The sequence below is a fragment of the Dromaius novaehollandiae genome, chromosome 2 (assembly GCF_036370855.1).
Source record: "Dromaius novaehollandiae isolate bDroNov1 chromosome 2, bDroNov1.hap1, whole genome shotgun sequence".
Taxonomy (NCBI): Eukaryota; Metazoa; Chordata; class Aves; order Casuariiformes; family Dromaiidae; genus Dromaius; species Dromaius novaehollandiae.
This window is the reverse complement of record NC_088099.1, coordinates 123891008-123902847: the sequence shown is the minus strand read 5'-3', so window position 1 is coordinate 123902847 and position 11840 is coordinate 123891008.

The following is an 11840-nucleotide window of genomic DNA, read 5'->3' as shown; positions in this document are numbered from 1 at the left end:
CTATTTCAGGAGACTGTCTTAGCAAATAGAGCGGACTCCACTGCACCATTCTTCTGCAGAATCAAAGAACAGTTGGAAACATGGGGGTACTGGCAACCTGCCTTTTGTCACAGTGCAGAGTATTTCATCCGAACATCCTGCTATTAGGTATCATGGCTCGTTTTCCTCCTTTGAAATGGTCTGTCAGCTCTTCAGCTCTGCAGATGAGGGCTAACAGTGAAACTGCAAGTGTGGAAGCAGAGACACTAATTTGGATTCCTTGCTTTGCTACTGGTATAATCAGATTTCAAATGAGTGAAAGCTCCCATTTCTGCTGGGGAACCATAACAACAGACAGTGCTTGACATAAGTGAAATTTAACTTTTTTTTAAGAGGTGTTTTTTTTAAGAGGTACATTAATGAAAAAGGAAAAACTTTGTAGCCCCCACGGATATGATCTATGTTTTTGCACATACTTGATCATCTCTGTAAAGTCTGCAAATGGGAGTAGATCTGAAATAATTAGCCATGTTTACAGAAGACATCATCAGAATTACATAACAAGCATATATATAAAAACTGTGATTTCTGTTTATTTTATGGATGAAAGGGAGTAGCGTTATAGGATGGACACTTACAAGGAGATTTGGAGTGTCTCTTTTGAGCTTTCTATGTGTATGTGCTATGGAATGGATGGTGTCTATGATGTGCAGCACATTATAAAAATGAATCCTCGATGACCAAAATTTAATTTTTAAGTGATTTAGCAGCTAATTTAAAATATTCACATGAGAAAAATGCTATACTTAACTAGTACTAGTACTACTACTTTTATTGGGCTCTCAAAAGTTATATAATTGAAATTGTTTTTGAAAAAAGTATTGCAAGTCGGATCGCATAAATTTATGCTTTATATGTAATGAGTTACCAATTTTTTTACTTTGTGGCTAAGATTTTATTTGCTTCTAACATAAGACCTTTCATACCCTTCTTGTTTATGGGTATAAAAGCTCCAGTTGTTATCAGCTGTGTGTTCATAATAGAAAGAGGTTGTCTGCTCATTACATAAAAAAATCTTAAAGAAAAGGCATATGTTACTGAGCACATAACTTTGTTTGGAAATTAGCAACTTTCATGAAAATAACTGACTCTGCAGTCACTGCTTCAAGTGTTCCCTCTATTTTGAGATGTAAAGCTGAAGTCCAGATTACTCTCCTCTCGATCCATCTTCTGCCAGTACAGAGAGAAAAAAACTCCGTAAAAATTCCATTTGGGGTAATGACTCTATTTTCACTATTTGTCAGAGATTCTCCCTGCCCGCCTCTCCCCTTTTTTTTAACAGTTAAATTGAATAGCTCTCTGCAGTCAGGATCCCAACTGGATTTTGAAAAACAGTGTCCTATAACTCTCACAGATTTTTGTGTTTTTCAGACATCAATAGTTGAATTAAATTCAAGTGCCTCAGTGCCCCTATCCGTAACAAATCATCTAATCATATATGGGAACGGATAGTGCTTCTTCCATAACCGCTGAAGCTAATGCCATCAATTCCAGTCTCTTTTACCTATAAAAGCTTTGTCTTTGTCTTGGATGACTTTTGATTTGTGCTATTTTATTTTCCTCTTCTATGTGGAGTAGATCTGTGCACCACTATTGTCTAGCTCTGATGCCTTTGCTTGAATAACTTACATCCTGCATGAAGGGAGAGGTTACTTCTTATTTTGTTGTTGTTGGTAGTGGTGGTGGTGATTTTTTTTTTTTTTTTTTTTTGCCTACAGTGGTCCATGTCAAACTGTTTTTTTTCCGTTTGTTCCTTTTCCCTCTTCCTCTTCCTTTTGCCATGTAGTGAATTACTGATCTCATTTTTCTCAAACATGGTCATTTTTCTCTGCCTATAGTGTCCATAACCTCACGAGGATTTTTTTTTTTACTTTTTTGTTTGTTTTTTTTGTTTAACATTTGAATACAATTTAAGTAAGTTCAAAAGTAGTTCTTTGGGGTATGTATAAATCTCCACTTGTCATAGATACATTCTACAGACAGTAAAGTGGCTGAGATCTCCTGTGGCCTCCAAATAGATTTCTATAAATCTGACCTGTGTGCTTGCTTTAGGTGCTTTAAAAGTATTTACCTTAAGGCAGAAATATGGCCTGTGCCTAGTGTGGGACCTTTCATCTATAGCTGATAAAAGAATGGAAAAGGTATGCTTTAGAGAAAAGACTATTGTGCAGAATTTTTTCCTTTATGTGCTCAGGCATCAGCACAGAGGAGCCCTTTCATTCAGGATAGATTGAGGCCACAGAATCAATCTAGAGATTTCTCTTGAAACCCGCAGAGAATTTTGAAGAGTTATTAGGTAGGATTGTTACGAGGGCATATGCCTCATGGCGAACACTTCAACCAGCACCCAGAGTGCATCAACTTCAAGAAGATTTTAGAAAGTCAGTGCAGCTTAAGACACAGGGAAACTCCCTCAAACCTCTACATTTAGACTGCCATTAAACTGTTCTTTGGTACACAATGGCCAAAAATTTAAGGTATTACCACAGAGACAAAGAAGAAACTGAAGTCTCAGATATCCTCAGTTTGTTGGTGAAGGTATTAGAATATTTCCAGAAAATGAGTGCTTTTCACTCATTTAGCATTCAAGATTCTGCTGGAAAAATTTTGGAAGTTTTTGTTTGTTTGGTTTGAAAAAGATGCTGGCACTTTCTTGGTGATACTCTGACTCACAGCTTGTGTGCTTGTCCTTGTGATATTACCTCATCATAGAGATGTTAATACTGTTGATTTTAAACTACACAGTATGGACATAGCAGTGTTTCACAGCAGTAACGATTCCAGCATAATTCACTTGCTTGTTGAAGTTAGACAGCAGCAAGTATTGTAACACATCTTTCCCACAGTCATTCTACACTGACACATTTTGTGAGCCTCATGCCATGTAGCAGACTCTGTTTTCTAAGTGTCGATGCGGAGTCCTCCTACAGAACAAAATGTTTTATAGTCTCAAGGAAGCAGATCTGAAGCATAGATGTACCTATAAACCAGACATTGATCACAGTGATATATTATCTCCAAATGCTTTGTACAGCTGTCAGATGAATACAAGCTATTAAAATTAGAAGACTTAAAGCTATTTTTTCCTCAATACCGATTTTTTTTTCTTCAGTGCTTCACAATTATATAAATAATTGATAGCCTAGGACAAGCTATGGCTGTGTTTGATTTGGAAAGCCGCACTGTGCATGAATTCATGAACTACTGCTAGTAGACTGCATTAGAGGCAGAGCTGAAAATAATTGTTGGTCCATAAAGTAGTTATTTGTTCAAAAAAATTGGGAACTGTTGGCCCACAAAACGTCAGTCTGTGAAAATTTTAAGCAAGCTTTAAAATTACACAAGTTCATAACGCTTTCAACGTGTGGAGATTTCATGAAAGTGAAAGCTGCCTCCTTCAAAAATATTCTCAGTAACATAATGCAGGGGTCCCACATCGTTTCTCATCCAAAACCACATCGTTTCTCATCCAAAAATTTATATTGAAAGAGGGTTTCTTAGGCAATAAATAGTCCTCTTGGCAGGGAGAGGGTTCTACCTAGATCAGAGGTTCTGTAATTACACCTCTTTTCCCTATGTTTGCCTTTACTGATAAAGGGATGTTTTTTTCTCAGGAAGCATAGTGGGAAAGTCAGGGAGAGGTTGATGAGGGTAAGAATGATAGGCTGAAGCTGAGCCTGTAGAGATTAGTTATCATGAGGCAAAAGAGAAGGTTTCAACTACCTGTGACTAAACAGGGTCACATCTAGTCTCAGGAATAAATTAATTGGTAGATTTGTTGACACAGTACACAGTTGCTTCCTGCCACAATGTGTACAAGGGGGAATTATACAATAAATAATATTTGATTTTGATCTGATTTGCACAAAGCATAATATTGTGCATTCCCTTCCTTCATTTATCATATCTGATTTCATCCTAAACTTTCAGCACTTGCTTCATTCCCCCTACACCCTATTTAAACACAATGAATTTGTAAAGCATGCAGGGATTAGGTGATGAGTTAAAATAAATTATATATATTCATGCCAGAAAGGAGATGAAAAACTTCATGTTAATGTGCACCTAGAAAATCATGCATGTCATCAAATAATAAATGTAAGTGATTTAAATAAAGGTCAAGATGGGTTTAAAGAAACTGAAGAACAAACTATAATCAGAGGCAATCAAGTGTGAGAGATAAAGTTCAACTGGTTTACAAGGAAAGATTAAAGAATAAAGTTAAGAGCAATGGGATGATGAGAGAAATGTATGTAGTAAATAAAAGAAAGTACATCAGAGCTCCAGATAAATATAATTTTTTACCAATTATATAAGAATCAAAATATTACTCAGAAAGCAGCAGTGTCTAAAAATATTAAAAAAATAAAAAACTAACTGACAACATGAGTAGGCATTGCTTTTAAAAATAATATTTTTTCATTCATTTAAAATTCACAAAAGAATGTGAAGGAAGAGATGCAAGAAACAGTGTTAGAAGATACACCTTTGGGGACATAGAAAGAATATGAAAGAAAAACAGGTCCACAAGCTGACTAATAAATTATAATAAACCAGAATTAGTCAAAACTACCATGTCATGTTGGGTTTGTCCATTGCTAGTAGGTGTTGCTAATGGATTTGCACAGTGGCAGAAACACTGACTATAATCCCATCTCAAAAGCCCATGGTTCATAACTACAGCACACTCTGATGAAAGCAGAAAGGCAGAGAAAGTTTTATTTGCAACTTTCAGGCAGTTCCTGTTCGGGGAAACATGGCAATGTCTTTGTGTTTCAGGAATAGGCTGAGATATAGGCATCAGACTGCTTGCTTAGAAACCGATGATGAAAAAGCAAAAATGCAAAATTCCTGTCTATTCAAACTTGCTGTCTTCTAGATAGGTAGGACTCCTACAGTTTAATGAAACTACTTATTCCATCTCTTTATTCTCCTCCTCATTATAATCACAGACTGGGGTTCTCCTACAAAAAACATCTGTGTCTTCTATGAAAAGAAAATTTTTGAGGAGAAGGGGACAGTGATATGTTTTATCGCTCTTTTTAGTTATCGCTTTAGTTTAGTTTATTTTTTAGTTTGGTTGCTCCCTTTAGTTGCAGTGGTTATTGTACCGGGTTAGGCTGGATTTTTCTAAATTTGTTCATTAAAATTCAAATGTCTTAACACTCAGAAATTCAGAGGTCTGTTGCTGGATGACTCTCAGCTTGCAAGAGTTATCTGTGGGCACTCCATTTGTACCAGAATGGCCTGGATAAGCACGTTGAAAGATCTTAAAATGAGTTGAAACTTTTTGGTAGAGCTGTGATTGTGTTATGAGGTGAGCTGAGAAAAAAACCATAAACAGATGGGAATGATTGCCTCTACTTGGAAATCATATTTATAGTTAAAGGGAAAATAAGAATATGCACTTGAAAAAATCCAGGACAGCTCACTTCAGCTGTATGGGGCAGTTTCTTTTAACAGCGTTATATAGGGGTCTGCTTACCATAGGAATGCTTAGCAGTTAGAAGACATAAAAGCGGATCTGTGATGTCAAAGAAGGGAAATGTGTTTCTAGCATACAGAATAGCATCCTTGAAGTGCTGGGTTGTAAAATTTATTAGATTTGCCATTCTTTGTATTAGGTAGGTCAGACATTATGCCAGAGGTCAAGTACAGGCTGCTCTCGTCTGTACAATGTACAAGTGAATGCAACAGGTGGACTGAATGTTTGCTTTATCAGAAAAGATTTAAGATGTTTTCTTCTGAACCTTAATCATGTGCTTCCAAGTCTTCAGAAATTGTAGTTTTGGTGAACATGGCAGTAGGAAAGGACAGAAAGTATCAGTCTTTTTTAAAAGGAATCAGTCTTTTTTTAAAGGAATTCACTTTTTTAGCCATTTCATCACTGTGGTTTTGTTTTATTTTATTTTTATTTTATATTTAAAAGAATGATATCTAAGAGTCAGTGCATATTTTGTCATACCTTTGTAGGCAGTTTCAGGAGAGATGTGAAGTAAATGTAATGCGCTAGCATTCCTACATCTCTCTATTCCCATTGTTTCCTAAATACTTTCTCATGATAGATTTGTTATTACTGATTTGAAATGAAATTTATAGTAACTTGGCTAATGAGAGAAGGCATAATCATAGGCTAGTCCTAGTCTTGACTTATAATACTGAAGTCTGTGTAAACAGGAACATGTGAAGGAAGATAAGCTCTTACTTTCCTTCACAACCCATATCTCTTTCAAACATTTTAGGCTCAGATAATAATCTTTTAAAGTTTTTTTGCACATAATGGCAGGAGACTGTTTTACCTTGCTACATGTCATTTGCTGTCATTAATATGAAGTCTAGACACCGGTTTCGTGAGTGGCCACACAATTTCCCTTGTTTACTGTCTGTTTCACCAACACGTAAAGCAATGGCCTTCAATATACATTATAGATAGCTGTTGTTGAGTTATTTTTGTTGTCTTCATCCCACCAATATTAGGCGCATTTATAAACTGTTTTCTCTCCTAGTGCGTGAAATCCTACATGCTGGATCACAGGACAGGCATGGAAGGATGGAGGAAGTGGGAATGGCACGTCGAGGTCTTGGATTACCTGGTGAGGAAGTGCCAAAGCACATCTAATTACAAGGCAAGGCAGTGCACATGTGTGTAGGTCTTGGGCTGGGCTAATCAAAAATGTTGCTAACTAGGAAGCAGAAAAGTTTCTATAATACTTTTTTCCTTTTGCACATGACATGTAAAATAAAAAAGGCAACATAAAAGGAAAGACAGAAGAAACAGAATCAGGAAATGAAACTTTATGCATAAGAGTATTACAAATTAGCAGAGTTAAAGTAATGGAGGAATAAAGGAATAAAGGCCAAATGAATACAGCAATATGAGAAAATAACTATAATAAAACTAGGAAAGAAGGAGTTAGAGAAAAATAACCAGCTATTTAAAACAAGATATTCAGACAAATACAGGGAGAAAATGAAAGTTTTGTATCGTGTTGTCACTGACTAGAGCAAAGAAATTATTTTGATAAAATGAGACACAGCAACATAAATTGGTGAAATGAGGTGTAATGCCCTCTGATCTTTGCATGCTGAGCTGGTCTCTCAAAACAATTTAGTATATCTTAACAATAACTAGTAAACTAAATTGGATTTTCACAACCACCAAATTAAAAGTTTATTTTTAGTGTTTGTATACACTAAGGTTAGGGGAATTTTATTAGATTCCTGTGCTAATAAATGGAGATCTATCTATGAGCCTCTATTTCGCCTTCTCCTACTTTCCATACAAATTTATTATTGTCAGGGTTATTTTTAAGTCAATCAGTCTTTATTGTTAATTTTTATATAATCACATCTTCATGTCCAGCTTTCCCAAAGTTAAAGGACTGAGAGCTATCCTAAGCAACTGGAGCATTTCACTCTCTTCTTCCTCCACCCCTTTGGAGGGGAGAACATGAAAAGGGACAGATGCATTTTCCAAAATTTATATAATAGGATTATTCTGAAAAAAGTATATCCTTAAGCTCTAGCTCATTAGCAATGGGCTCTATGCAAGAAGCAATAGAGAAGTGACTGTGTATTACAGTTTATACATATATCAATGCACATAAGAATAGCAAAACAATTAAACAGGAATGCCTTACAAACTTAATTTTAAGATAAAACAAGTTGTCATCTTGATGTACAATTCAAAATGAATCTTTGGAGAGTGGGTCTTACTTGGGTTGCCTATAAGAACTCTATCCAAGCCTAGAAAGGGATAAATTGTTCTAGATCTAGCTGTTCTATCTCCCAGGCTGCAGCAGAGACCTCCCACTTCTTTCAAGGCCAGCTTTGTGTGGTGTGTGTGTGCGCGCGCATGTGTGTGGTTTTTTTTTTAACTTCAGGCTCATGGATTAGTAGTTGCTTTCACTGACAGTTTGGCCAGCTACTGTCCATGCCCATTGAGGACTTCTGTGCAGGTCACTACCATTTTTCTATTGTGCACATTGCAAATAGTTCACTTTTTCACTCCTATGCTTCCTCTGATAAATGTCCTGAGGTGTACTCTCCAATTGTATCCTAGAAAGAGGCTTATGATAAAGTTATTGAGATCCCAAAGGACCTTACTCTGCTCAAATCAAATGGAAGTCAAGATCTCATGTGAAGACTACAGCAAACATTCAGGATCTGGAACTTGTAGTCAGGGATCTGCTGTTTTCTCCTGTCTGTTCCACAACAGGAGGTGTTGACCTGGGCCTAGGCCTCTGCATAGAGCAGCAGCCCAAGAGTTTTTCCAGAGTCAGAACTTTGTCCAGATAATGACAAAGGTCTGCTCTCAACTGTCAGCATTCATTATTTCTGGTGAAGACCTTAAAGAAGCTGTGCAATTATTAGCTAGAGATTTTTAAATTTTGGATTTCTAAATATCTCTTGGATTCATATGCATGATTCTTTACCATGCTTCTGTGCAGGCTGGTTTTGTGTCGTCCTTAGGAAATGAAATAGCTGAATAAATAGAGCCCATGTATACAAGCGCAGCATTCAGTGAGTCTGGGCTGATAGGTATTGCATAAAACTTTTAACCAGACTTCTGTAACTGATATATTTCATTGAAAGATGGGGATTTCAAGAGATACGCTCTTCTGCTCTGAGCCAGATCAAATATATCTAGACCTTCTCTGACAGATGGTTAACAAATATATTTTTTGACTCCAAAGGCTGTCTTGTATTGTAAGGCTGTATTGTAAACTGAGTATCCAGTAGTTACTTCTAGTACTTAACTGAAAGCTGAAAATTCCAAAGCTGAAAATTCCAATTTTCTCTGTTTCTTTTTCCTAGCAGCACTGCATTAATTCTATAGCACCTGGCTCAGAAAGAAAGAAAAAAAAAAGAAAAATGTCAAAAAATATCATAGAATTCTATGAATGTTATGGAAGCAGAATGGTCCCAGAGAACAATCAACAGCAATTTACACTTGGCATATTAAGTAAACAGACAACGCTTCCAAATTACAGTAGTTGTGAATGTCAAAAAAGGCAATGCAGACTATTAGAAAACCATTTTAGATTTACTCAGTAATGATGAGGTTTATTATATGCCAGCTAGCAAGAATATAAATTATCTTATCTCAATACTCTAAATTTTTAGAATCCTTAAATTTTGTCATCTTTAAACTGCTAGAATAATTGTATAGTAATGAATATGTTGCTCTGTTAAAAATAGACTATAATCATATGAACAAAATAAGAAATGCTTAGGAATGGTTCTTGACATTGAAATAATGCACAAAATTCATCCCAACTTTTTTTACTTTTTTGGCTTTTAACTTCTTAGAAATGAGCATACAACTTTTCCTGAATGTCTATGTGAATACAGCATTTGACTCTTTTATAACACCATGCAGTTTGCAAGATAGATAATTATTATATGTGTTTTTCTTTGACTGACTGTTACCATTGATAAATATTGTACCACATTTACAAAGCAGTGGGGGCTAGAGAAAAAAAGGTTAAGATAGATCTTTGATTGGTCTTTTTTCTGGCCCACATGAGTTCCACTAATCTGACTGAGGGAAAGGTAATCTCTTGTTCTTATAAGCCTAAGACTTCACTTTGACTGTTCCAATTGAATATAGGAATTAAGGAAAGCTGTAGTTTTTAGGTAGCTAGAACCAAGCTGAAAAGCTGTGTCCATCAATCAGTTCTTGAATTGTGCTTGCTGAAGAGTTTTGAAAGAGAATTGGAGCTCACTGATGTATCTCAAACATTTACTTATAGAAATCTATCTTGTTCAGAAGAATACAAAATGAAAAAAAATTAATCATGCATCAACTGTGTCAGATTTGTCGAACATTTTGCACATTGGACACATTCACTCATAACTTGCATTGATGATACTGCAAGAAACAAAACACTTCCTGCCCTGTCTCCAGATTTTATGACTTCTCCACATAATTTCATAACTTTGAAAGAGTTTAGAGTAGTGAACTTTATCTTTCCATAGTACATCATTCTTATAGACCAGCTGACAGCTCTGCTGGCCTCAAAGTGTACTGGAGGTAAGGCTGAGGGCACAGTACAGCACTGTTTCATTTGCCGGTTGCTTCTGCCAGTGTCTGCCATCCTCAAACCACGGGTTGCACAGACACTTAACACTTTACAGGGCAACAGACAAGATAGAGTGGAACAAGGAAGGGAAAAGCAAAAAGGTCTTTTCAACATTTGCCAGAGTGGCCTTACATGCGTAAAGAACATTTGTAACATGTTTCAAAGGAAGAAATTCCTATCAAACTATTTCAACATGAGACCTACAACTACCACATCATTTTTTAGCTAAAAACAGATAATATGTATGATGGTAAACAAGAGTCTTCTACTGCATAACTCAGCTCCTTCTATGGATATTTCAAGAAAATGAAATCATACTCTCTTACTACGGAAATGGTTGAGATCTTTAGTCATGAACTTGTCAGAAGGCATCCTGAATTTTCAAGAAGAGTTTCCTTATCCGTACAGGAAATGAAACTTAGAAAAAAAGGAAAGGAAAGAAAAGAAGGACAATGATATTTCAAAACTATGTGTGTTTGGATTTGATATTGCTACCCCCTTTCCTTCGGTGCTGATGGACCTTAATGTGAAAATTCACCTTCAATAAGGATAAGGTATAAAGTTCCAGGTAAGCATTTAGATAGCCAATATCTAAAAGGAGTTAAAACCAGGAAAAAACTCTTGGAACTTCAAAATCCTTTTGAAGGCTTTTTTTGTTTTTTTTTTTTTGTTTTTTTGTTTTTTTATGTGACTGCTCACCTGCTATATTGCACCTAAAACCACTTTGAAGAACATGTTAATTACTATACAGGTACATAATTATTTTTTGGCTGGAGACACAGAAATGGCTTGATTGTTTCAAACACTTTCCCCCCCAAGTGCTGCAAACTGTATAGCCGGAAAATGTGCAATATTTTGCAATATTTTGCTCTTTTACTAACAGGCTGGATTCAGGTGAAGGTACAACTTGGTTTCTACATGGATTCAAGTGATATAGTGAAATGAAACTTCAACATCAATAGTTCTGTGATTCTGTGAAATCGATCTAGCTTCCCTGTGATGCAATACAAATCACTTCTTCCTTTAAAATGATCACTTTCCCTGCAGCTGTTTGTTAGCTTGAAGAATGTTGCACATGTTTTCAAAAACTAACACCTCATTCACATCCAGAGTAATTGTAAATTGTCTTTTACTTCCAAAAATCCTTAATGGCCTAGAGGCTCTAGGCTGAGGCACCCTCTGTGTTTTTGGTCATTCCACAAAACAAAGAAAAGGACTTATTTGCCAAGATAGAATTCTGTTTGAGTAAGGTTATTGGTATCTGGCTCACAGTCTTCTCTATATAACTTTTTCAAATGTTATGTTGCCCTAACCTATTTAAGACTATACCCTTCTGTTTGCTAAAAAGGCTGAAGAAGTCCATGTATAATTTTAACGTTTTAGTCAGAGTTGGTCATGCTGCCTCTATAACCAGTGGGTACCTGATCTCATCTCAGATGTGTAGGTGGTACAGGCTTTGTTCAGACTGCTTGTGTTCTGCAGTGCTTAATTCAGATGACAAATTCTTACAGTCTGATAATGGGGACTGTCAGATGTGAGAAATGCCTAAAAGTACTTTTGTGAAAAATATTCATGCACATGAAGCATCTTGCACCTTCTCAAAAGCACAAGATCTAAGCTGACAAAACTCAGATGCAAGTCAAAGGCAGGCAGGAAGCAGATATAAACCTTAAATTTTCCCAAGATACCTAATCCAGTTGACAAAGTCTGAAAATA